This window comes from Natator depressus, chromosome 1, assembly GCF_965152275.1.
Source record: "Natator depressus isolate rNatDep1 chromosome 1, rNatDep2.hap1, whole genome shotgun sequence".
Lineage (NCBI taxonomy): Eukaryota > Metazoa > Chordata > Testudines > Cheloniidae > Natator > Natator depressus.
In genome coordinates this window covers 70574352-70597798 of record NC_134234.1, presented here as the reverse complement: position 1 = coordinate 70597798, position 23447 = coordinate 70574352, and the positions used below count along the sequence as shown (strand labels likewise).

The window sequence follows — 23447 nt, the reverse complement described above, 5'->3', positions numbered from 1 at the left end:
GAGAAGAGGAAGTGGCTCCCATCCTGGCTCTGGTGGAGAGGTAGGGATCCTGACCCCACCGGGCCCCAATGCCCCCAGCCGGCCCCTCACTCTGAGGACCGACCCTCCCCTGTGCTGTCCCTCAATGCCCTCACTCCAAGGAGGTTCAAATTGACATGATCATCAATTGTATATGATTTAATGAATAAAAGTGATCACTTTGTTGGTTTACTTTATTCTCAGGTTTAATGTTAGCAGCTAAAAAAATGTCTTCTTTTTAGTTATCCAGTGTTGAACTACTGGTATGCATATCACTTCCAAATGAATTAGCAGTTAATTCCTGTACACTTTCTAATATTAGAAATAATTTTCTTTCATTTTATGAGCTTTGAATCATGGTCAAGTCTTCCTTTTTTAAAGAAATTAAAACTGTGCTAACAGTTAGCATCAGTGATTAAACTCTGATCCAGCAAAGCACTTTAGCATGCAGTTAACTTTGAGCACATGGAATGACTTCAGTGAGACTACTCCCCTCTCTTAATTTAAGCATATGTGTAAATTTATGCAGACTCGGAGACTTAGGGGCACTTTTTTTTTTAAATGTATTAGGCACCAAAGGATGCAGAAGAGCAAAGAGGGGGATTTTCAAAAGCACCTAACTCCCACTGATTTCTTTAAGTGCCTAAATACCTTTAAAAATCTGGGCCTTAATGACTATGCTGAATACAAGTTCAATCTCTTTGTTTCATCCTCAGCCAAGATTTAGGCTCACTGAATCACTGGCTTAGAAAATACACTGTGACACAGACCTGTGTTCACTTCCTAATTCTGGCATTAAACCTGCAGAGTTAACTTGGACAAGTCATTTCATTACTGTTTCTCCTCCTCCTATTTGTTTCTCTCCTCTGCTTACATGGTAAGCTCTGTAGGGTAGGGACTGTCTTCTACTTTGTGTTTGTACAGTGCCTTGCACAGTGAGCCTGCAATCATGGTGGAGGTGCCTATGCACTACTATAATACAAATAATTAATTATGACTCTAAACAATTCTAAAGTTGTTCCTTTTTTCATAATAAAGTCAAAAATAAAACCATAGTATTTCATAATTATTATACTATAGTGTACATTTCTTATCAGTATATTACCAGATTAATCAAATAGACATCAAAAGGATGCATAAATTGTATACAAGTGCACCATAATCTTTCTCTTTCACTTTCTGCACATTTTGACTATAAAATGAGGTTTTTTCCATGAAGATAGAAATAAATTACTGACATATACAAATTTAAACCTAGTCCTTAGAAATCTAATAATTTTAAGATACAGTCAATTACTTGAAATTATAGGTTTCCATACTATTTTTGAGTCTGAATTGGATACCATAAGCCATGATAAAATACAGTGATTAGCCTAGTTCTTTCTTCAAATTTAATTTAACAGGTACAGTACATTTTTTCTTAGTTCCTATCAAGCACATTATATAACTGCCAATTAACATCATGCGGAACCATCTGATGTGAGAAAAATCTAAAACAGAAACTTAAGTTTGGAATCCATTTGAATCTGGTAATTTCTTATGTGACACAAGATAACAGGGATTGAAAAATGTAGATACAGCATCATCCCTTCCCCAGTGGGAGTAGGTCAAGAAACTGTAGAGTTTGAGACTCTGTATGGGGAAGGGGAGAGGGAGAGAGAGAGAGAGAGACTGGACCAGGGAGACAGGCGTCAAAGAGAAGTGGTGACAATGGAAGCATAGAACATTATTTCCAAACGTGGTGCCTGAAGACAGGTCCCTAAAAATTTAGGCATAGAAAGAAAAGATGGTACCGTGGTTGGAGTACTAGTCTGGGCCTGAGAGAGCTGGATTCAGTTCCCTGCTCCAACACTAACGTCTGTATAGTTTCAGAGTAGCAGCCACGTTAGTCTGTATTCGCAAAAAGAAAAGGCGTACTTGTGGCACCTTAGAGACTAAACAATTTATTTGAGCATAAGCTGAAGTGAGCAGTAGCTCACGAAAGCATATGCTCAAATAAATTGGTTAGTCTCTAAGGTGCCACAAGTACTCATTTTCTTTTAACTTCTGTATGACATGCGTCAAATCATTTAATTTCTTGAAGCCTCAGTTCCCCATCTCAAAATAGGGATAATAATCCTTCCCCAGTTTACTGAGGGGTTGGGAGGATAAACACAATACAATATCATGAGGTGCTCAGATACTATATTAATGGGGACAATATAAGAAACTAATGAAAGAAAATAAAAACATTCAATTTTCCAATATTGAGCTACCTTGGACTGTTAATTGGCGATACAATGTTGCATTTGTCAGGTGGGTTTGTTAAATGAGGCTGACAGCTGGGATTTCACATCTTTTTCCCAGGGGGAAATCCAAGTATGAATTCCACTTCAAGGTTGACTCTTTTATAATTTTAAAGCTCAAATAGCACGGAAACAAATCTACCCTCTGTCTTCTGAAGACTCTGGAGAGTTCTTTGAAACTAGCTCCACTCTTCCCATCCCAGCCCACTCTACATTTCCCCTATCATTTTATGACTGACTTTCACTAGAAGTTACATGTACCCTAGTAGTAGTGTTATTAATTTTTCATTTAAAGAAACTATAGAGAGCTGTTATAGGCACATTGGGATATATATCAGTGTGAAGGTGATGTTATACCCCAAAGCACAAAGGCCCAATCAGATTGTTTAAAAATGGGACAGTCACCTTCCTTCATTTATTAATTGTGAACACAGACCACTTAAGATTGGAAAACATAATCCCAACTACACATATAAAATGATGGAGTGTAAATTTGCTGTTACCACTCAAGTGAGAGATCTTGGAGTCATTGTGGATAGTTCCTGAAAATATGCACTCAATGTGCAGCAGCAGTCAAAGAAAGTGAACAGAATGTTGGGAATCATTAAAAAAGGGACAGATAATAAGACAGAAAATATGTTATTGCCTCTATATAAATCCATGGTACATCCACATCTTGAATACTGTGTGCAGATGTGGTCGCCCCATCTCAAAAAAGATATATTGGAATTGGAAAAGATTCAGAAAAGGGCAACAAAATGATTAGGGGTATGGAACGGTTTCCGTATGAGGAGAGATTAATAAGATTGGGACTTTTCAGCTTGGAAAAGAGACGAGTAAGGGGGGATATGATAGAGATCTATAAAATCATGACTGGTGTGGAGAAAGTATATAAGGAAGTGTTATTTACTCCTTCTCATAACACAAGAACTAGAGGTCACCAAATGAAATTAATAGGCAGCAGGTTTAAAACAAACAAAAGGAAGATTTTTTTTCACACAATGCAGTCAATCTGTGGAATTCCTTGCCAGAGAATGTTGTGAAGGCCAAGACTATAACAAGGTTCAAAAAAGAACTAGATAAATTCATGGAGGATATGCCCATCAATTGCTATTAGCCAGGATGGGCAGGGATGGTGTCCCTAGCCTCTGTTTGCCAGAAGCTGGGAATGGGCAACAGGGGATGGCTCACTTGATGATTACCTGTTGTGTACATTCCCTCTGGAGAACCTGGCATTGGCCACTGTCACAAGACAGGATGCTAGGCTAGATGGACTTTGTTCTCACCCAGTATGGCCATTCTTATGTTCTTATTATTGAAGATTGCATCTGGGCAAAGTTATGAGTTCTATGAGAAATAGAAAAAGATGAAGCAACCACGAGAAATCTGAAAATCACAGGAAGGTGACTTTTGGGGCTACCTTAATCCTTCCTGTCCAAGTAATAGTAAAGTTCATAGAATCATAGAATCATAGAAGATTAGGGTTGGAAGAGACCTCAGGAGATCACCTAGACCAACCCTCTGCCCAAAGCAGGGCCAAACCCAACTAATCATCCCATCCAGGGCTTTGTCAAGCCAGGCCATAAAAACCTCTAAGGGTGGAGATTCCACCACCTCCCTAGGTAACCCATTCCAGTGCTTCACCACACTCCTAGTGAAATAGTTTTTCCTAATATCCAACCTAGAACTCCACTCTGCAACTTGAGACAATTGCTCCTTGTTCTGTCATCTGCCACCACTCAGAACAGCCTAGCTCCATCTTTTTTCAAACCCCCCTTCAGGTAGTTGAAGGCTGCTATCAAATCCCTCCAGCCCACTCTTCTTTTCTGCAGACTAAATCAGCCCAGTTTTGTCAGCCTCTTTGCATAAGTCATGTGCCCCAACCCCCTAAACATTTTCACTGTCCTTCACTGGACTCTCTCCAATTTGTCCACATCCCTTCTGTAGTGGGAGGCCCAAAACTGGATACAATACTCCAGTTGTGGCCTCGCCAGTGCCCAACAGAATGGAATAATCACTTCCCTTGATCTGCTGGCAATGCTCCTACTAATGCAGCCCAATATACCATTAGCCTTCTTGGCAACAAGGACACACTGTTCTCTCATATCCAGCTTCTCATCCACCGTAATACCCAGGTCCTTTTCTGCAGAACTGCCACTTAGGCAGTCGGTTCCCAACCTGTAGCAGTGCATGGTATTCTTCCCTAAGTTCAGGACTCTGCGCTTGTCGCTATTGAACCTCATCAGATTTCTTTTGGACCCTATTCCTACCTTCCAGCATATGTACCTCTTCCCCCAGTTTAGTATCATCTGCGAATTTGCTGAGGGTGCAATCCATGCCATCATCCAGATCATTAATGAAGATGCTGAACAATACCAGCCCCAGGACTGACCCCAGAGTTACTCCACTTGATACTGGCTGCCAACTAGACATCAAGCCGTTGATGATTCCCAGTTGAGCCTGACAATCTAGCCAGCTTTCTATCCACAGTATAGTCCATTCGTCCAATCCATACTTTTTTAGCTTGCTGGCAAGAATACTGTTGGAAACCGTATCAAAAGCTTTGCTAAAGTTAAGGTATATCATGTTCACCGCTTTCCCCATTTCCACAGAGCCAGTTATCTCATCATAGATGGCAATCGGGTTGGTCAGGTATGTCTTGCCCTTGGTGATTCCATGTTGACTATTCCTGATCACCTTGTCCTAGTCTCATGTGTTTTTCAATATATTTTATTCATATTATTCACCATATATATATATAGTGACAAAGCTCTGTCCTTACCGCCGTGGGTCCCACGTTTCCTGGCGAATTTTGCTAGCCTCAGAGGCTCACTGTGACCCTCCACGTAACCCTTCTCTCTTTAGAGACAAGGGTCACAGTCTACTGAGCCATTTTCATCATACGCCAGCGAGGGAGGTGAGAAGAAGCTATTCTTCCTTGCACAGTCTCTGTTGTCTCCCAGTCTCAGTGATTAATCAGGGGGCAAAGGGGGGAGAGCCCTCTACTCCGGGCTCCAGCCTATGGACCCTAATAGTATCAGCTATGATAGCTGACCTGTTAGAAACATGACATGTACAATTCCCTGGGCTACTTCCCCCACAGCAGCCCTCAATTCCTCAAGCTCCACTTCACCCTTACCTCAGGGCCTCCTTCCTTGTGCCTGATATGGTGTGTACTACTCAGCCTCTCCAACAGCACAACTTCCTCCCACAGTTCCTGACATGTGCCCCCACCTGACTAACTGGGAGGCTTTTAACTAATTTCAGTCAGCCCCTGATTGGCTCCAATTAACCTAGCATTCTCCGTGCCTTCTTGAAAGTTCTTAATTGGCCCCAGGTGTCTTAATTGACCTGGAGCAGCTGCCATTTCACTTATCCTGGTACCAGGGATTTGTTTAGCCTGGAGCTAATATATCTATCTCACATTACTCTTCTATAGCCATCTGGCCTTGCCCTATCACTATATATATATAGGCCAAGCATCATAAAAGTTGTTCGTCTTTATTTTGTTACTTCATATCATTAGCTAAAAGTGCACACCTCTAAAATTGTACATTGTACGTTACTGTTGGCATGGATATGCATTTGTCTATATTGATCTTTAAGACAATCAGGCTTCCCACTGAATGTCCCATTCTGACTATTTCAGTAACTGACTTTGCCACCCATGACAGCAGCTGTGGTCTGTATATAACATGTGATACCACTCATTCCCTCCATCCTGACAGGTTTCAGAGGGGTAGTTTATTTTAGAGTAGTCTGCATCATTTCTCTCATGGAAAAATATATATATATTTTATATATTATATCGTATATCAATCAAGAGAGGTGACAGTAAAAGCCCTGCATCATAACTGTGCTGTAAAATAAGACTTTCTAACTTTTATTCATTGACTATTATTGTAATTTGACTGTAATTTGACTATTACTGTAATTTGCACCTAGTTTTTAAAATTGTTCCTTGTTTAAAATGTACAATACTTGTTCAAATCAACCATCTGACCATAGGATGTATTGATCTATTCACTACTGGGATTTTACCTCAGATATCAGTTTCTGTTATTTGGCCAAATACAATGATTACACATGCAGACCAACTCTACTGGATACTAGGGGACTTCACTGCTCACCAGCATCTGTGATGTGATATGTTTGTTACCACCGCTGCATAGATAGATCTGGATTAAGTTCATTCTATCTAGCCAATTTTCTTCCTTTCTCCTGACAACAATAAACTCTATAAATATTAATTAATTAAGTTCCCAGAATGATTCTAGAAACATAACAGAACTTTATGCCCTTCTGTGTACCTCCGATGTCAGTTTATTATTATTTAAATAAAATGAAGGTAGAGACAGTCCCAAGCCACAATCTCATCCCCTGAGTTTTATGGTATCCATAATCTAAAACCAGATCAGAATCTCAATTTGCAAATAGGCTCCAAATTTATGATGGTCCAACTCAAACAATTATGAACTTAGAAGTGTATGAAGTTAGGATCCAAATCTGGCAACCCATCTCTTATACATAGCAACACAAAGATGGAATTCACAAGGTCAGCTTTTTGTTTAAATTATGCTCCCTTGTGGAACCAAATGCTTTCTTGTAGATCACAACACAAATTTTGTATCTGAACTTTATCAGCTACAGCTAGTGCTAATGGTGTTAGGCTACCCCCCAGTAAGTCACAATGTGCACAGTTCTTCTTTCTAATAAGGCTACCTGCTCCATTTGATTGTACTAGTGTATGCAAATATTGTTACCCTAGAGGGTATCTGCTGGATTAGCTATAGAATTACCAGCAGAGGCAGTATGAAGAGAAGAGAAATGCAGATTTTTTCTCTAATGCTTAGAGCTTGAGGGAATATGTAGATGCCTTTTGATGTTTAAATCTTAGTGTTATGTTTATCAAACATGGACAATCTATTCATATGAGAATTTGAGGCAACTGATTATTTATCTGAAGCTGTTCATCATTAACATGCAATGTTAATGACTAATAAGAAGGTTCACTTTTAAAAGTATATACATTTTATACGTTTAGCAGCTTTTGGGATTTGTGAAAACAATATTATACTAATAAATGCTGTAATTCTCTTCCAGTTCATGTAGGAGGTGACATTTCAATAGACTAAAATCAAAGCACTTGTTTAAAGTTCAGTATTGTTCTTAGTCTTAGATCAAATACAAACTGCAGTGCATTAACATATGGCTTCATTTAAAATTTGAAAACTGAACACTGCACAAAATTAGAATAGTATTTCAGCCAAGATCATTTTATGTCAATCCAAAATGCAAGCAGAAGGATCTATCTGGCTACATTTGTTACCCATTCTAAAGATGTGAAGTTAAAAAATTAGAGATGGAGCCACACTGTTTGAAAAATTGGCTGTTTTAAGGTTCATTTTATAACCAAGTTCTGCAAGTCATTTGGGAGTGCTGATATTGTGTTTTTGTTTTGGTTTTTTTTTTAAATCACCAAAGCACTGGATTAACACGGAAATCAAATGGTTCCCTTCCTAAGCAAATCAAGCAAGGACTGGACTGCAAATGGAAAACGTGGGAGCCAAAAGTGTCTGCTGGGGTGGGGATGGAAAAGGAGTCAAAGAAAGGGAGACCTGGGGACAGAAAGTGAAGGAGAGAAGAGGACAGGAGAACAGATGCAAGAATATGGAAAAGTGGGGAAGAGCCTTAGAAAACAGAATGACAGGTGACTGGTAGGAGAGTCCTGTTGCAGTTGAGGTAGGGTTTCTCGTGCAGAGAGGTGCTTAACTTAGGTTTGATTAGGTCTTAATTTTTAATCAAACTGAATTGTCGTTTCATATATTCACACCACTTGTTGAGGTAAAAAGAGGACATTAGTTACTTGGCTGATTGATGGCACTTTGATTCATGTGATGCTGAGCAACTGAGGATTTTAGTCTACTCACACAAAATAAGATCTCAGAGGCATGGAAATGTTAAGGGAAATGCCACTTAACGATTTTCTAGTCTACAGTGAGAGAGTGTGTGGGGGTTGTGACGGGTTCGGTGACAGAGACTCCCTTGGGACTGTCACCTGATATGCTGAACTTACCTTTGAGTCTGTTTTCCCTGTCAGCTTGGGACTTCCAGAACCCTGCCTTGTTGAGCCAGACATGCTACCCTGATGCAACACAGACCCAGGGTCTGGGTCATGCCTCCAAAGCTGCAGGCTTTAAGTGAAAACTGCTCTGCAGGTTACCTGACTCCAGAACCCAGACATCCAGCTCCCAATGGGATCCAAACCCCAAATAAATCCATTTTACTCTGTATAAAGCTTATACAGGGTACACTCTTATATTGTCCACCCTCTATAACACTGATAGAGAGATATGCACAGCTGTTTGCTCCCCCAGGTATTAAGCACTTACTTTGGGTTTACTAATAAACAAAAGTGATTTTATTAAGTATAAAAAGTAGGAAAGTAAGTCACCAAGCAAAATAAAGCAAAAACAGGCAAGTCTAAGCCGAATACATTAAGAAACTGATTACATGTAATATCTCACCCTCAGAGATGTTCCAATAAGCTTCTTTCACAGACTAGACTTCTTCATAGTCTGGGCCCAATCCTTTCCCCTGGTACAGTCCTTGTTAGTTCCAGTAGACATCTTAGGTGTTAAGCAGGGGCTTTCTCATGACTGTCCCTTTTATAGCTTTAGCACAAGGTGAGAATCTTTTGTCTGACCCTCCTTCTAAATGGAAAGTACCAGATTTAAGATGAATTTCATTATCAGGTGACATGCTCACATGTCACTGTAAGACCCCAGCCTCCTTTCTTCCTGGGCTGGCCCACACATACACAGGAAGGTTGGCAAGTAAACAGAGCCATTTATAGTTCATTGATTTTGAAGCACCCTTAATGACTTCCACTTAATATGTTTACGTCTCTAATACAAGTTTATATCTTATTCTCCTAACTCCAGACATATAAATAATACATGCAAACAAATAGGGTGAACGCACTCAGTAGATTATAAACTTTGTAAAGATACCTTACAAGATACCTTTTGCATAAGCATATCCCAGTTACATTATATTCACATTTATAAGCATATTTTCATAAAGCATATGGAGTGCAACATCACAGGGGTGCTATATTAATATTGCAGATTTCAACAGGTTTTTAGCTTCCTTTTAGTGAAAGAATATTTCTGATTCTAAATGACAGCATGATTTCTTGAACTCTCTTTCTACAAAGTCAGAATACCTAATAGTGACATGGTTGTATGCTGTTGCGAGGTTAGAATTCTGTGGCAGCCTGTTTAAAATACAATTTGTCTCCTCTAGTTCAGAAACTGCAATTTGACTTCTAGCAGTGTAGTGCGTTACTGCCTCTATCTGAACCTTCCACTGTATAAATACAGAGCCAGACCCTCAGCTGCTATAAATCAGCACATTCAGTGGAGGTACACTAATTTGCACTTCCTGCAGATCTGGTCCAGGTAAAGTAACAACATCTCTGGTAGAATACAGTCTTTGAGAGGTTTGAGCCATTCGAAGTCAGGAAGTATTCAACATCAGGAAACACTGTTATCACTGTCAATTTTCTGTTCAGCATAGCAAACTCCTGTTCAACACCAGCTACATCTCATTCTGAAGTATGTGATTTGTGAACATTATTGAAGGCTTCCCTGATTCTTCATTGTGCAGTGCTGTTCAACATTTACAATATCCCACCTTTACAGTAGTTTTTCTCCATCATTTTAATGACACACTAGTAGCCTTCATTAGTTGGTGGTGAGAGTACTGTCTTCACAAAACACTACATATGTCCTTTTCCTACTAGAAAATAGAGAACAAATTAGAGAATTGCCTGCTTTTTTTTTTTTTTTGGTAGTGGTGATGGTAATGATGTGACCCCTCTGACTGATGCCTATTCTCAACTCTGGTGGAAAATCAGACTTGGATACTCTCAGTATGTTTCCAGAAGAGAAGGTATTACACTAATGAAAAACAAAATAAATAAAGGTCAGATAAAATCCACTTTATGTACTGGTACAGAGTCCTCATATGGTCCTGCCCAGGTGGCAGAGTCATGGATGCATTGATTGATGGAAGTGAAGAGTCTACTCCCCCATCTTGTAGATAGATCCCTGAACTAATGGAGCTGTGTGGAACACTGGATACTTGCCAACAATCTGTGTGGTTCCAGTGTCAAGTGCATGACTGAAGCAATTGGAATCTATTCTGTAATGGACCAAACGACTGCAGTATTTATCCATTCGAATGCCTCAGTGATGAAAAATTGCATGGCATAAGTATGGAAGATGATAAGGAAATTGGGATTGGCCAGCATGTACCATTTGACTGTAAGTCTCATATCTTTGATGGTTCTCCACAGCATGCAGGAGTACCCGGATTTTGGATAGAGTACTGCCACTTCTCAAAATAACTGGGGCTGCGGCACAGCTGTTTTCCCCAGTAGAGAATAGGTAGTAACTGCTCTGGAGCTTTTTATGTCCTTTGTGCTCCTGAACATCATTTTTTTCCCCAGTAGGCAGCAGCCCTGTGGAGTGGATTTTGTTCCACTGAATAAGCCCTATGTGTGCTGGAAATGCAGTATTGTACATGTGGCCTGCTTCCACAGATAAGGAGTGCTTATTTCTGGTGACACATGGACTAAATGTGCACCATTTTGAGCAATGAAATGTCATCTAGCACAGTGTCATTTTGAAAATGTAAAACTATATAAGCAACAACATTGAGCTCCACCTGAGCCATTCAGTTATTATTTCCCCATAGATTATAAAGGGAAATTTATATTTCCAATCACACAGACCATTCTGGTAGGGAACACAAACCTAGTGTGTAAATTGTCTAAAAAAAAAAGCTATTTTTGAAATTGCATTTATATATCCAAGTGGAGCAATGGATTATATAATGTACGGTTGCATTTAACAAGGAGTTATAATGGAGCTTTTAAGAATTCTGAGGGAGCGTTCATATTTAACTGCTTGGGTGGTACTAAGTCTGAGGGGGAAAAAGGCACTGTGTTTCATGGGAAAATATACTACTATACCTTCCACTAATGAAGATATTGGAATTTAGTTTTAGAAATATGCAGTAAAATAAATACCTCCCAAAGTAGATAACCTGATTGTGAGGAAAGATGGAATGGTTTTCTCTCTCCCTTTCATTTTATGTATTATGTACCTTGTGGAGACATCAGTAGCAACTCCATAGTAAGGCTGTATTTTGATTTCTACTTAATGGAGAATTATCTTCCTCCCTCAGTTTATGTTATACTGAATTACTGCTGTCTGACAATATTCAAATATTATAGACAACAAATATCCTAAACATATATCCTTGATATAACCCATTTCCAGTTGGAAAGTCAACAGGTTTTCACTCATGGAACAGACAGGAGAATTAGGCCCTTAATCTCCTGTTCTAGGGCTAGTTGTCTTTCAGGTACCTTATTTTTTTAACTTTCATTTACAGCTATATGATGCCCAGTCCTGGTGCTTCATCTTCTTTAAGTGCAACTACCTGTTTATATAGCCAATTCTGTTATCTGAAGATTAACATAGCACTTCCTGTCAGCCAAGTGTTTTAACATGCTCTGAAAACTAAAGCAAAAAGATTGGCAATCCCCTCCGCTCCCTCCCTGTACAGGGAGATTTTGAAGGACTAGTAAAAGTCCAGGGACTACTATTGATAGTGTAATATTGATTATCATACTTGTTGCTGACAGCTGCCAAACTAGTATATGTTTTTGCAGGCCTGTGACATAGCTTTAGCCTTAACATGATTAAGCCAGGAAAGCATGGAGTTTGGGCAACCACAGGGATGGGAGCTTCTTGCTCAACCTTTGCCTGACCCTGTGTCCCTCCCTGATGAAGTCTCTTTTGATGCTGCGGTCTGTGTTTTTAGGAGAAAAAACAAACTCATCTATATTTACCTTCTGGGATGTGTCTGTCGGGGCCTCAAGGCATGGAGACTCTGTAAGAACTCATCTGGCTAATTAGAAATCTGAGGAAACCTCTTGCTTAGCTTTTGAAACTGCTTGCCTAACAAGTTTTTTTTTCTTTTTTTTTCTTTTTTGATTGACATGTCATTGTCTACTAAGAGGGATAAATAAGGTGGGAGGAGAATCTGGGCTAGTTGGATCTCTTCATGGATGCATCTTGCGGTCCCCACCGGTAGACAGAAGACTGGCAGAAAGCTGCCACTGTCCCACTCGAGAGCCACACCAAACTTCAGTAATTATTGAAGATTGGGGGTGTTTTACTAACCTGTTATGGACATGTGTAAGTGTATGAGATGAAATAAAGTATAGCTTTAAGGGAGTGCACTCTTGTATGGTACTGTTTGTGCCAACCATCTATTGGGAGGATGGCCATGTCTCCATTGATTTATTTCCTGACGCCACCTCACACAGAGTGAAGTTATCCCAGGTAGCTTCCTCAGTACCCTAATTCCTGGCACTAGTGGTGGTGTGGTAACAATCAAAACCAAAATAAAACACCTTTCTGGCTGCACATTGAGCTGTCTCAACGTTAAAATAATAAGCTCATGCTTAAGCCCTTATTTATTATAATAGATTCTGACATGACACATGATTCTCAGTGTCAATGCATTTTACTTATAAATATTTTAATAAATACCATCTCCCTTCTTAATCATCTTGCTGTAATTCATTTTGGTTTGACAACAGAAGTGATTAGTTCTCCCCAGTATTTCACAGTATGTAAATGATGCAATTATCACCTTAACCAGACATCACTCCTTTTTGCATTACAGTTTGCTGTTGTAAAAGGAGAAAATAGTAGACACTTCAGTGACTTTAATGGTTAACCATTTATGTGATGTGACTTCTATTAAATGAACAGGAGACCAAAAAGATTTTTTTACAGGTAGCATGTCATCATGAGATAGCCACTGCATATTTCAAGCTGCGCTCCTCAAGCAAGGTGCTGAAGGCACTTGGCATGTTCTTTGTTAGTTCAGTGATTATAGGGGAAATCATTACAGAAGGGTGCATCCAGCTGCTTGCCTGTTTTATCAGTTTGTTTGTGAGAACAAGGACAAAGGCTAGTGTTCAATCTCCTAGTCAGCTTGGCTTAGTGTTTATCAGCTTCTGTCAGATTGTAGAGATTCAGTAGGGTAACTCAGTCTGACTTGAGAAATGGCCTGGTCTTGCAGCAGGATGAATATTTTAACCAAAGGTTTAAAATGCTTCCAAAAGAGCCCCTTTGCAAATATGCCAAGGTGCAAATATAAAGGATTAGTCTTTGGTGGGGGGGTGAGGGGAGCAAATCTTCAGCTGGTGTAAGTCAACATAGTTCTGTTGACTTCAGTGGGGTTGTATCCATTTACAGCACCTGAGTATATGTCTCAAATTATTAGTAATTTTATTTGTTTATTGTGTAAAAGGAACCTTCACCTTTTTAGCCATGCAGATTTCTTAGTCAATATTGTGACCATCTATCACATACATTTTAGAATTGCATTTTATATGATGTAATTCGTATTAATCATAGGAATCAATGTGCAGTATGGCATAGTAATCAACCCATATTACAGGTTTCAGAGTAACAGCCGTGTTAGTCTGTATTCGCAAAAAGAAAAGGAGTACTTGTGGCACCTTAGAGACTAACCAATTTATCTGAGCATAAGCTTTTGTGAGCTACAGCTCACTTCATCGGATGCATACTGTGGAAACTGCAGAAGACATTATATACACAGAGACCATGAAACCTCCCACCCCACTCTCCTGCTGGTAATAGCTTATCTAAAGTGATCACTCTCCTTACAATGTGTATGATAATCAAGTTGGGCCATTTCCAGCACAAATCCAGGTTTTCTCACCCTCCGCCCCCCCCCCCACACACAAACTCACTCTCCTGCTGGTAATAGCCCATCCAAAGTGACCACTCTCTTTACAATGTGTATGATAATCAAGGTGGGCCATTTCCAGCACAAATCCAGGTTTTCTCACCCCCCCCCCGCCCCAAAACACACACACACAAACTCACTCTCCTGCTGGTAATAGCTTATCCAAAGTGACCACTCTCCCTACAATGTGCATGATAATCAAGGTGGGCCATTTCCAGCACAAATCCAGGTTTTCTCACCCCTCCACCCCCATACACACACAAACTCACTCTCCTGCTTGTAATAGCTCATCCAAACTGACCACCCAAGTGAGTGAAGAAAATTCCCTCTGGCTCTAAGTTAAGTGCTTAACTCCCTGGGAGGCATGGAGCAAGGTCACACCATTCTCCTGGACATTTCCTATTAGCTTATTTAGGCAGCTCTCCATTCAGCTTCCTGGCTTCTGTGAATCCCATTCTCAAGTGCCATGCATTGTACAGGGAGCCTGGGTGCCAAACTCAGGGTTGTGCATTCCATTAGGCAGCCAGGCACGTAAATATTAATGTTGCAATGATGAGTTTTAGTTTCCTTTGTGGATGTAACCCTAAGGCTATGTCTATACTATGAGCTCGGGGTGTGATTCCCCTGCTCATGTACACATACTTTGTTACTTGTTACTGAGCTGACCCAGATCTAAATAGGAGTGTAGTTACAATAGCATGGGTAGTGGCAGTGGAGGTGCGGCTGAGCCACACAGAATACAAACCTGCCTGGAACCTGCATGTGTTGACTAAGAAAGAAGTTTAACATAAGATGTCAAAATAGATACCCACCCCCACAACTGAACACTAAGATATAATTCAGCCCAAAGATTTGGCTTATATCACAAAGATCAACAGTACAGTTCAAATGGTTTATGGAAGGCCAACCCCAACCCTCCCTTGACTTACAATGCAGACATTAAAGATTGCACTTTCATAGCTTTTGTGCAGTTAATGCTAAAATGAATGATCTTGTATACAAGTATCCAAAAATGGGGACCATCAGAAAAGTTTATATAAGTTGAAAGAAATAGCAAAAAATATATTTATCTAGAGTTGTTTTGAAGACTTTACATGATCTGAGAACTAAGTGAAATCTAAAAAATGAAGCCCATAACTATATTACAAAAATAGGAAGTTTATAATATTATTGATATTGATATTGAAAAAGCTTCTAGTTACTTACTATGAAAGGCATCCCTTTAAAGTAGTTAGTAATTATGATTGATAAATTAATGTGAGAAAACAATCATTTTTCTGACTTCACCAGAACTTGTATAACATTTGATGAGAAAAATTCAACTAAATTAAATAACATTTAAATACTCTTTTAATCATACTGATCTTTAATAAGCAAGTACTATTAAATCCCTCTATTTATTTTTCATCCAACAACTGATTTACAGTTTCACACATTATGAAATATCTGACTGACAGCAATGGAATGTGAGGTTTCTCATCTTGGTTCAAAGCCAAGCCACCATGCTATTGCCACCAAAATAGTAACTCCGGTAGACAGTGACTCATGGAAAATAAGCTGTAGGTGGCAGTCCAGTTCCAGACTTTACAACACATAATAAGAAAAGACACCAACATAATAACACTTATCTGGCACTTCTGAAGGCTGTCTCTGCTGAAGTTGTTAACTGCGTTCTTGTGCAGACTGGCCGACTATTTTACCCTATAGGAGCTGCCCCCATATTTTTTCAGAACCCAAAGCAGTGGTAACTTAACTGTTTCACTCCAGGTTGGGGGTGTCAGGAATAAATCAATGGGAACACAGTAATTTTGTCTGATAAAATATTAATACAAGTAAGCGTGCTCTTATTTAAAATGATAATTTATTAGATTTAAGCACACAGAGAGATAAATCATTACCTAGAATCTGGGATGATATTGAGTAATTTACAGCAGTTCCACTATAGCTGGTTACTTCCTCACCAGGGAGTAAGCTGTCAGGAAAAAGGTCTCTCAGGGTAGCTTCAGAGGACTGCTCCAAAGTACACTCTATTATCTAGTCTTTTATAACTAACTTTTACAAAACATACAGCTCATAGTGACCCCTACTTGGTCATCACCTCTCCTAATTTCAATAAACTACTCATCAACAAATGTTCCTAACAACCTTAGTCATAATAACCTTCTATATCAAAACTCAAGGTTTTCATCCACTTATTTTTGTTTCAGTCTCAAATTGTTGACTCTTTCTCTTCCTTCCTCCCATTCTGATTAGCAGGAACTACAAGTCTGCAATTGCATTTCACTTTGCCTCCAGAAGCTTTGCTTCTTCAAATAAACCCTTAACTAGGTGACATTCTATTTTATTAATTCATGGTGGTTGAATGCACATAATATGGTTGCAATTTGCTTGATCAAAATATAGGGTTCGCCCTCCTCAAATGTGGGGTAACATCTTCAGGCCTCATGTTGAAGAATATTATTGGTAGTGTGGTATGGGACAAGTGTCAAGGCTGATTCCCCATTCTGGCACTTACAAATCCTGGAAAAACTCACTTGGGAAGTTTTCTCTGAGGCCCCTCAGCTTTTCCACCCCTCCCTTGAGGAAGCCGAGAAGAAAACAAATAAAAGGGAAACCCAGCTGTTGCCACCAGCTAATTGAAAAACGTATGTACAGACCTTTTAAGACACAAATACCAATCAGGTTCTTAAAAGAGGTAAATTTTATTAAACAACAAAAAGAAAGAAAATACATCTGGAATTTAGGAGTTTGCTAGATTTCAAAAGAGCAATTCCAAAAGCACCCAAAATAGCTTTCTTGGGGGTTGAGCTTAAAGGTTACAAGCAAACAAAAGCATCTGGGATTAGCACAGAGGAATCCACAAGCCTTACAAAAAATAAAAGAAATAACCCTGATCGTGTCTATCTAACCATTCACTGTCCCAGTGAGTTCTTCTAGGTATGGACAATGAATTTTCATACCTGGTCCAAACTTTACACAGCATTCCAGCTGCCCCTGTCTCTTCAGCCCAGAGAGAACAACAGAGAGACAAAGGGAAAGCATTTTTCCCATTTTTTAAAAGTTCTAGCCTTCCCATTGGCTCTTTTGGACAGGTGCCCACTCCCTTTTCTTTACCTGGGGACTTTTTAACCCTTTACAGGTAAAGCAAGCAGCCACCAAGAGGGACTTTATAGCTATCTGGCCGGCTGGGTGTCTATCAAAGGGAGCTATCCCCTCATTCATTTATCACAACAAGCTTGTACAGCCTCAGATTATTAAGCTTCAGTCACAAAAGCTGTAGCAAGCTCTAAATCCTTTTAACATTTCAAGAGAATGAAAATGCGACAAAAGTACTGAGGTCTCCATTGAAAGAGCTCTTATCTTCTGAGGTACATACAAATGTGGCTTTCTAAAAGTCATAGAAGTTAGAGATTGAAAATACCTGTGATGTCATTTTGTCCTTCCCCAGTCCATTAGGTTTATTCTCTACACAGTCCACTGCTAGTGCTTTGTGCTGTTTGAGTAGCTGTGTGTTATTTTAAACTAGTGCTCAAATATCATGGTGATTATTACTGTGTAAGAACCTGCCTAGAATAATTCGACTGAGAATAGCTTTATCCTGTCGAGCCAGATGCTCATTTTTGATAATGTTTCAATCACGCTTTTTTGCTCTAGTTTTGATTCATATATATATTTTTGTGAAAACTAGAAAAGTTTGTGAAACAAAATGTGGGTATGTTTTAGCCAGAAAATTGCTACAGTTACTGATCAGTGCAACCACTGTTCTGCTTTCTTTTCCAATAGTGGTTTTCCATCACTTAAGCCTAAATTCAAGGGTAATGAGGTGCCGAAACTCCTCCCTTGGGGGAGTTAGTTGCCTAAGTCTCAGTTTTAGGCTCCACTATGATACACAAAACTCCTGCTGACCCATGAAGGTGTCTAAACTCTCTTGGTACCTAAGTTTTTTTATAATTAAATGTTCCCTCAGAACAGATATTTCTGCCTCTGGGCATTCAGACTGCTGCCTCACTTTAGGTGTCTGGATGACTATATCCTGCCTAAGCCTCAGAGCAACTCATGAACTGGGGAAGACAGGTAAGTATTCAGACACCTAACTCACGTGCAGGGCCCAGTCTGGTAGATGTGCTTGGGAGAGGAGTGGGAGTTGTTGTGGGGGATCTGCCTCCTCTCATATGAGTGCTCTGAACATTGGGTTATAGGACATTCTGATATGGAGCTCCTTCAGCAGAGGACTACTTTTGGAGTAGTTGCACGGTAAAGTCATTGGGCCAGACACAGAACAGGAATGAACAAGCACAAGAATGAGAAAGAGCACTCGCCCAGGATGTGGAAAAGCCAGTGTCTAGTCCATCTACTCCAATGATTCTTAAATTATCCCCAGTGCAACAGCTTCAACAGGAGAGACAGAAACACCCACATCAAAATATTCCACAGATCAATGGTTAGAGTAATCATTGAGAGGTGGTACACCCCTGCTCAAGTCCTTTCTCTTCACCTGGCAGAGGGGCAACTTAAACCAGTGGTCTCCCATATCTCAGGTGAGTATCTTAGTTACTGGGCTAAAAGTTAGGAGGCAGGTCCTCCTCCTCCTTCTCTCTTTCCATTTCTTGGGGAAAAAAAACACCTTAGGCCACTAACTCCAATAGAAGATTTACAACTGAGAATCACTAACAGATATATTGCCATCTGCAAACAGGACCTAGGCACTTATCTCAGTGAGAGTGGTGGGCTTAGTGAACACCCCTCTTGTCAGCATCTCCCATTGACTAGCTTAGGCAGCTCCCTGTGTAGCATGCATGCTTTCCTGAATAGCATTTTAAGGCACCTAACTCTCCTCATTCATGGTATAGTTAGTTGCTTCAGGCTTTGTGAATCACTCTGTTGTTCCTGTGATTTTCTAGGAGCTTAAAAGTTAAGTGTTGTGGCACTCAATATCAAAATGCCTAAGTACCTTTGTGAACTTAGGCCTTATACCTTTTATTTTATTGCTGTGAGCTGTTCAGTGGGAAAACTGAAATTTAGTCTGTTTAACAAGATATTTTGTAGGCAAGCATTGTAAAGTGGACACCCTTTGAGAGCCTAAACATTTTCTACTCTACATTTGATACTATGTTATCTCTGGTCCTAAACAGAAGAGGATATTCAGGTTTCTGAAAGCATCTAAAAGAATAATTATTGCTTAATGTTTAAGAAGCAGCACTATATAGGACCTCTTTGTCTTGCATTGCCCCATTCTCCCTTGTCCTATGTGTTTGGCAGCCTTATGTTGATTTTGAAGTGAGCAGCATGTCATGCTATCTGGAGTAGATGACAACTCTGAGTGCCAGTCTCAGAGCAGACTGTTAAAAACAGGGCAGACACCCCAAACTGGTGGTATTGATAGTACAGATTTTTGAGCTGCTCTATTCTGTTTCCTAAGCACAGAACTTGAAAACATTGCTTTGCCACTATTAATATGATTTTCAATATGGGAAGAACTAAAATAAAATTAACTAAATTGATACGAAATAGGGTGGTAACAGCAGACCATAACATTAATATGCATAAATTAACAATTGGATACATATTAAAATATGAAGTAATTGTTTACAGTTTAATTATTTGGTAATTTCGTATGTGTGAAATGTTGGCACACAGCCAAGAAAAAATAATTAGCAGTTTCAGTTCAGCATATAAATTGTTTGTTGACAAGCAGACAAATGTAATATAGAGTCAAGTAAAGGTCACCCCAACACTGCAGGGAGGGGTCAGTCGGGCATGTTCAGTCCAAAATTAGGTGAGGGTCTCCAGACCATAATAGTAAAGAGACCACAATACTAAGACTTGTTATGTAAGAGCTTTGATTGACCGCCAGATTTAGCAGTTGTGATTGGACTATAAGAATGGACCAATCAGAAAGGGTCTAAATTTGTTTGGAGGATAAGGAAGGACTTAAAGAATAGCTAATCAGAACAGGTCAAAAATCGTATAAAAAACAGAGTCAACTTGCAAAATTTAGGATGGGCAGGAGCAGGAGAAGAAGGCAGCTGGGAGAAGAAGCAAAAGAATCAGAAACAGAGAAGATCGAGGCCAGAACTCTGCATTGGGTTTTTGCAGTGGAGCAAGGAATCACCACAAGCAGTAGCTGTAACAGCAACCACAGGGTGACAGCAGCAGCAACAGTGCTGCTGGGACAGAGCAGAAAAGGACCCTGATAGAACAGATGGAGAGAAGACTACGGAGAGTAAGCATGCTAAGTATAATGTAAAATATAGATAGAAATAGGATTAATGAGTATGTGACTGTATGTTTGGGTTAATAAAGGTGTGTGTTTGGCTTGTGAATGTTACATTGTTTTTAGGGCTGTCAAACAATTTTAAAAAATTAATCACGATTAATTGTGTGATTAAAAATTAATCATGATTAATAGCATGATTAAAATTAATCACAATCATGTGATTAATTGCACTGTTAAACAATAATAGAATACCATTTATTTAAATATTTTGAATGTTTTCTACATTTTCAAATATTTTTATTTCAATTACAAGACAGAATACAAAGTGTACAGTGCTCACTTTATTTTTATGATGAAAATTTGCACTATAAAATTGAAACATCAATTCACCTCATTGAAATACAGTAGTGCAATCTCTTTATCAAGAAAGCTGAACTTACAACTGTAGAATTATGTAAAAAAGAATAACTGCACTTAACAATAAAACAATGTAAAACTTTAGAGCCTACAAGTCCACTCAGTCCTACTTCTTTTTCAGCCAATCACTCAGACAAACAGTCTTGTTTACAGTTTTAGGAGATAATGCTGCCTGCTTCTTGTTTACAATGTCACCTGAAATTGAAAACAAGTGTTTGAATGGCACTGTTGTAGCTGGCACCAAAAAATATTTACGTGCTAGATGTGCTAAAGATTTATATGCTCCTTCATGCTTCAACTGCCATTACAGACCACATATATCCATTCTGATGGCAGTTTTTGCTCGATAACAATCCAAAGCAGTAGGGACCGATGCATGTTCATTTTCATCATCTAAGTCAGATGCCACCAGCAGAAGATTGATTTTCTTTTTTTGGTGGTTCAGATTCTGTAGTTTCCGCATGAAAGTGTTGCTCTTTTAAGACTTCTGACAGCATGCTCCACACCTCATCCCTCTCAGATTTTGGAAAGCACTTCAGATTCTTAAATCTTGGGTCTAGTGCTATAGCTATTTTTAGAAAGCTCAGATTGGGACTTTCTTTGCATTTTGTAAAATCTGTTATGAAAATGTTCCTAAATCGAACAACATATGCTGGGTCTTCATCAGAGACTGACATAACATGGAATATATGGTAGAATGCAGGTAAAACCATGGAACAGGAGACATGCAATTCCCTCCCCAAGGAGTTCAGTCACAAACCTGCAGGGCTCAAGCAGTGTTTCTAGCTTTTGCAGTTTTTCAAAATCCTTATCTGTTGGCACTGATAGTGCTTTTGAAGAACAAATGTAGATGTGATAGTGGCTTTATTGAAAAGCAGGAACTGAATCACGGCCAATGTGGAGTTCCATCTGATTGAAATATCATGTACAAGAGGTTCTTGTTTCTGTCCGTTTGCAGCTTGTCGTATTCCTAGCTCTGTACTGTTAGCTGGACTGTGTTTGAAATGGCCCACAAGTTTTCTACATTTTGCCAGCACGTTTTCAAAACCACCATCACTGAGCGCTACTGTAATGGATCGTAGAATATCAGCATTGGAAGGGACCTCAGGAGGTCATCGAGTGCAACCCCCTGCTCAAAGCAGGACCAACCCCCAGTTTTTGCCCCAGATCCCTAAATGCCCCCCTTAAGGATTGAACTCACATCTCTGGGTTTAGCAGACCAATGCTCAAACCACTGAGCTATCCCTCATTATAAGAAATGTGTGTCATGTATTCAAAAGGGAAGCGACTGGCTGCTGCTACCATATTATGTGCACTGTCAGTACTAACTGTTGTTACCATTTCTTAAATATTCCATTCTTTTGCAACATCCATGAAATGCTCTGCACATGCTTCAGCATAATATCTCTCTTCAGTATGTGTTACTGTTACAGTAGATGACTGCAGTGTCCATGCAGCATCAGTAAGGTGTGCCATGACGTGAAGATAGCTATGATTGCTCAAGGATGTCCAGTGATTGACAGTCAAAGCAACAGCCAGTGCATTTTCAGAAGTAGTCTTTCTTTGTAGTCTTCTTGTTGTCATATAGGTCAGTTATTCATTATGAAATGCTTCCTCGGGAGGGCAAGATGTATGACTGATTAGAAGATGCAATTTCAGTACTATCACTTAGCTCTCTGTCATTTACAATATTGACTGATTTGCAGTCCATAGCTATCCACTTTGCAATAGCATTAGTTAAGGTGTTGTACTTTGGTCCATGGGCTTGTAGCAATCCTAAAACTCTGAAGTTGTACTCTGTCACGGCTGGCTGTATTCATTTGCTTGTGGTGGGTATCTCTAGCACAAGATCCGGAGGCAAAAGCATGCTTAGAACATAGGTGGTACTCCAGACTTAGAGTGCTTCTTGGGAATTTGAACTCAGCCTTGCAATAGCTACAGATAACAGTCTTTTTAGCCAAAGAACCATCTGGAAGTATTTTAAACATAAATTTCCCATTCAAAAGACCTGAACTGTTGCTGCTTTGCTCCATTAGCTTTTTTTGATATTTAATCACTCCAGATCATAAAAACACAGTACAACTGTGACAATGTCTGGAATAACTCAATAAATTCTTTTATATAACCAAAATATATTTGTCTCCTGTTCAAAAGAGTCCTTGCCATGGATACTGAAAGAGTTTACCTCAAGATCAACATTCAGTAGGGGAGCGAATGGTGCAGGAAACTTTTTTTCTCAGCTGCTGCTGGATTAGCCTTTTGTTTACGATTTTGTACATGTCCTTTAGAGGAGTCTTGGCTTATTAAAGGGGTAAGATTTTTTTATCTCAGAAAGTCAGTACTCTGGAGATGAGAGGGGTGTGAGTTGTGCAGGAGAAAGGTGAATATTTGATGTTGCTCCTGTTGGGTTGGGTTTCTGAGCTCACCAGGTTGACCTCCTGTCCAAAGAGAGTTTCATCTTAGAAATCTGCATTCAGCGTTGGGGGAGGACAGGGGAGGGGGGAAAGTAAGCAATGACTTGTGCAGGAAAAGGGTCTGGGAGGACGTGGGGTGTCAACAGGGAGGAGCAAGCAATATCTTATGCAGAAGGAGGGTGAGGGAGTTGTCTTGCTGCTGCTTCTGGAAGGGTGGTTTCTGGTACTGGGCTC

The 23447-nt window shown here is 39.6% G+C and overlaps 1 pseudogene; it reads right to left on the bottom strand.

The window, feature by feature from the left end:
• Positions 1–20905: 20905 nt before the first annotated feature.
• On the bottom strand, positions 20906–22832 carry LOC141982204 (E3 SUMO-protein ligase ZBED1-like; annotated as a pseudogene).
• Positions 22833–23447: the final 615 nt, after the last annotated feature.